Source organism: Cucurbita moschata, unplaced genomic scaffold (assembly GCF_002738365.1).
Source record: "Cucurbita moschata cultivar Rifu unplaced genomic scaffold, Cmos_1.0 Cmo_Scf00260, whole genome shotgun sequence".
Lineage (NCBI taxonomy): Eukaryota > Viridiplantae > Streptophyta > Magnoliopsida > Cucurbitales > Cucurbitaceae > Cucurbita > Cucurbita moschata.
Window position 1 is genome coordinate 14,502 of NW_019268776.1, and position 4,736 is coordinate 19,237.

Below are 4,736 nucleotides of genomic sequence, written 5' to 3' on the forward strand. Positions count from 1 at the left end.
GTGCATCATTTCCAATGATACATTAACTTGAATATATTGAGAGATCCAAAATACAAGTAAATACCTTCCTCACGACCTGCCCAAATGCAATTATTATCATCACATTGATCATTAAACCAATACCCTTTTACTGGCCAAAAAACATCTCCACTAACTTGTCCATAGTTGCTGCTAAAATGGCACCAAAACAACGTAGAAGTCCAAAAATTTTCTTTAAAACTCCAGTTATAATTATCTCCAGCGCGAAGTACGTGCTCGCCCAGATCGTCATTTGCCGACTTGCAATGAACAATTAAAGTTGAAGTAGTCATCCCATTTAAAATAGTCACTTTCCAACGAGAGAACGGTAATTGTAACTTAGATTCTGCAAAACAAAACTTCATCATATTGTTCGATGCCAAGACAACCAACACCATTAAACAGAATATGCTTAGAGACTTCATTTTCTTCTCAAAGATAGTTCAACCTTTTTTTACAAACATAATTGGATTCTATCTCTTATATATACATAAATACAGCCAAAATGAGTGGTACATAGTTATATTTAAACAGAATTAGTTAAAAGTGTTGTGTAAATTTTGGTTATTACAACATATATTCCATAGCAGGGTGGGACGGTCACCTTAACTTTCTTAATTTTATCACTACTCCTTCCCTGTTAGCTTTTGTAACTCATTTTTTATTTTATTAATTCCTTTTAGGTAAAGTTTAAAGCTTGACCCTTCATTATTTAGAATCGTGTTCACTTTTAAAATGAAAAAGAAATTAAGAAAATAATGATAAAAGATGGTTAAATATTTTAAAATAAAGTTTTTGGCCTCGAATATTATGTCACTGTTAAAATTATATTTTATTTAAATACCTATATAACCAAAATATTATTATAGTCATTATATAGATTTATTGATAAAAATTTTAAAAATGTGTTTCTTTGAGAATTAGGAATTTTAAAACTTACCTAAAAGAAAAGTTTTGTTTTAGATATTTTTAAAATTGGCAAGATTAATACTAAAATCATTTACGCCTTCTAAATCTTGAACAACATTTCAGTTTCCCTTGGTGCATAGGTTGATAAAACTAAAATCTCATGAGTCCAGTCGTCTTAGCTTGGATTCGGGCGAATCAGCATGTGTATGTTCCATTATAATTGGATTCATCTTTTATTACTTTACTAATTGTACTTCCTTTTATATATATTTTAAATTTCTCATACCTCAATATTTTATACTATTTTTAAACTATTCATTTACTTTATACTATTTTTAAATACATATGTTATAATATGAATGAGTTTCTTTTCAAATTTTAATAATTTTTTTTACTGAATATGATTTATACATGCATTTAGGTTATTTTAAAACAAAAGTATATAATGTTCAATATTCATAGAATATACATATATTTGAAAGTATATAATACTCTGTGTTCATCTTCCCTCTCCATAAAATGATTCGTCCTCAAATCAGGAAAGTTATTACCTACATGAAAAGGAGTCAAGTCATTAACATTGAAAATAGAACATACTGAAAATTCTCCGAGAAGATTAATTTTATAGGCATTGTTATTAATTCTTTTAAGAATTTGATAAGGGCCATCCCCCTTTGATGTAACTTGGTCTTTCTTTGAGATGTGAATCGCTCTTTGTGAAAATGTATCCAAAGCCAATCACAGGTCGAAAAATAATTTTCTTCCGTTCTTTGTTAATTCCTAAAGCAACCCTTCACCTCTTTGTGTAATACATTGATCAAATTTATCTTACTTGTGGCTGGTTCACTCACAAAAAATATTAGAAGGAATAGGAAACAAATCAAGGAGCGTTAGTGAAATTAATTCATAAACAACTTGAAAAGGAGAACAATGAGTGGTACTATGAATTTCTCTCTCTACAAATGACAAACTTTGTCTCAAAACTTAACATTCTTAGAAATAATATCCCATCAATCGATTAGTCTGAGGATGACATGAAGTTGAAAACAACAACATGGTACCCAACTTACCCTACAATACATTCCAAAAGTGATTTAAAAGTTTAACATCCCTATCTCTAACAATTATTCTTGGGTCTCCATGTAATATTACTACTTCCTTAAAGAATAAGTTAGCAACATGCTTTGCATCATCCCTAAACAATTATTCTTGACTACAAAACTTGTGAACATCCTACTTCATCTTCGGTAAAAAGAAGTGTTCATGCAACATATTGTAAGTTTTATTAATCTCAAAATGTCCCATTAAGCCATCACCAAATTAGACTAGCTCCAAAGATATACTAACAACCCTTGCTAAACCTATCAAGTAAGTGACTATTATTTGCTTGGTTTGATGAATTGTATTGCGTATTATAACGCATACGTGTGTCCCTTGAGCATGTCATAATTATGATTGTTATGCTATCCAATGTTGTGTTATGCCATGTTTATAAGCTCTATAGTGTGACTATACTATGTTATAATAATATGTTATTACGATGATAATCTATGATGTGTTATGACGTGTATATGAAAGATTTGATAAGAATTATGTCTGCATAATTACATTATAAATGGAATGGAGGTTTGACTTGCATTATAAATTTATTTCATTTTTTTTAAGGCATGGGGACCTCATGAATTTTTATGTGTCGTATGCATCGTGATACTTTTCTATTATGATTAGTACAAATGTGTACTTTACGACTTACGACAATCATGTTCGTCACGATGTTACGCAGGCGTTTTCCCTCCATGGTGTCTGAAAGCACATTAGCGAGTCATAGTCCATTGAGACAGGCCTAAGCAGTACATGAGCCCTCAGGTGGGTCCATGTGCTCGTGGTTCGGTAGTGCATAGGAAAGTACTATACATCCAACCTTGTCGGAACTGGAAAGCTACCTAAGGCAATGCCATTAGAACCTATCATGTCACATGTGTTTGTATTTCTAGACACCAAATGTGTAGTTACTTACTACGTATTTCTTAAACTACTTAAACCACGTAATACTCTTATTTTTTAGGTAAAGGTTACGCACCAAGGTACGGATGACGACGCCATGACGAAAGCCATGACGAAAGCCATGGAACTAGAGGTAGGGTAGACACAATTTATGTCTATTTAGTAGTCCTTAGATTAGTTCGCGTCAATGTTTTTATTTTTCATTATTTTATCTAAACTTCACAAGATTTATTTTTCGCATTATTGTTTTAAAGATTTTATTAGGAACGTGGGAGCACGTCACACCTTTTATGAAATATTTTATATGAATATTTTGCATACACATTAATCATGTCATGTATGTAGTAACAACTTTATTGTAATATATAAATGATCATGTCCATCTCCATTTTCCACAGAATTGGTGCTAAAAATTTCTAAAATTCTTCTGGTTGGACATAATTTCCCATCAAAATTAGGTTAATATCGAAATCGAGAAAAATACAGACAAATAAAGGTCAAACAAATGCAAAAAGAAGTATCACTCGTTGGTTATGGACCAACATATGCACAAAGGGGTCGCATGCACAAATATCATGTACGACAACATACGCGCAGAGGCGGTCGGATGTGCAAAGGTGGTATGAATCTCAAATTGGGTCGGTGCATAGGGTGCGGGTCACGATTTGAGTCAGGGTCGGTGCATAGGGTGCGGATCACGATTTGAGTCAGACAGAGACAATCAAGTCTGAAATTTGTAACTTATGTGTCTACTAGATGCTTGACGCTCTACCTTTCTCTTTTCCCAAACCGTCACCCAAAAGTATGACACATGTTTGTCGTCAATGCCTTACCCAAACAATTTTAAGATTAAGAAACTAAAATTGTAAAGTTTTAAAGCTAGTAGGACTCAAACCCAGACTCAAACCCACAATCATTTGATTAGAAGTCAAATGCCTTATCCATTAGGCCATGGACACTCTTCATTATATGACAATCGTATGCAAATTAAATTTTCAAGAGTTTATTATAAGATCTGTCCCAAACGTGGAGCCCATTGATTATGGGATACCCACCTGATATGTAAATCAAATAGGCCAAAGAATGATCCATGGTCAAAAGAAACCATTGTAAATTAAATTTCCATCAATTTTGTTACAAATGTCTTTATTTGGGTTAGAAAAAATAAATACCAAAATGAAGTTGAAGGTCATGAAATCTAAGCTAGGGTAATTATATTCTTCTTTAAATTGTAGCATTTAGGCTAGGTATTATTTGGTTGGTTTAAAGTTGATATTATTTTCTTTCCACTATTTCACAAATGGATTACTTTTAATATAAATTATTTTTATGAACTTTTGAATCCATGTCAATAACTAGAAACTAAGCAAACCCTTAAATGTCTTAGCACATAGACCATACGTTCCACCTTAGATTGCATAATTGAAAAAGTTGTATTAAACAAGAAAGCAATGACTTTCCTAAAGAGAACACATACAAAGTTAAGGTTCTAAATAGCTAGAAAAAGGAAAAAAAAAAGAAAAAAAAAAAACTTGCACCTACCAATTGAGCCAGACAAGCTTATTAAATATAATTAACAAATTAATATTAAATCTGCCACATAAAATTGTTCCTTCTATTATACATCATCAGTAGGCATTTCATTTCTTCTATTATGATTTACATAGTCCTATCATGTTATACAATTTCTACGGCATATTATGAATAATTTTTAGTTTAATATTTTTCTCTCATGTAGATCAATTTACTAATATGTAAAATAAATCATACGAGACTAATAATACTAAAGGATGAAGAAGATAATA

At 31.4% G+C, this 4,736-nt stretch overlaps 1 long non-coding RNA gene across 1 annotated transcript; it reads left to right on the forward strand.

Annotated features, from left to right (window-relative positions):
* The first annotated feature begins 2,771 nt into the window (after positions 1-2,771).
* On the forward strand, positions 2,772-3,566 carry LOC111440450. The gene is made up of 3 exons (XR_002709939.1): positions 2,772-2,907; positions 2,993-3,064; positions 3,390-3,566. It is a non-coding gene; the product is annotated as an uncharacterized LOC111440450 (long non-coding RNA).
* Positions 3,567-4,736: the final 1,170 nt, after the last annotated feature.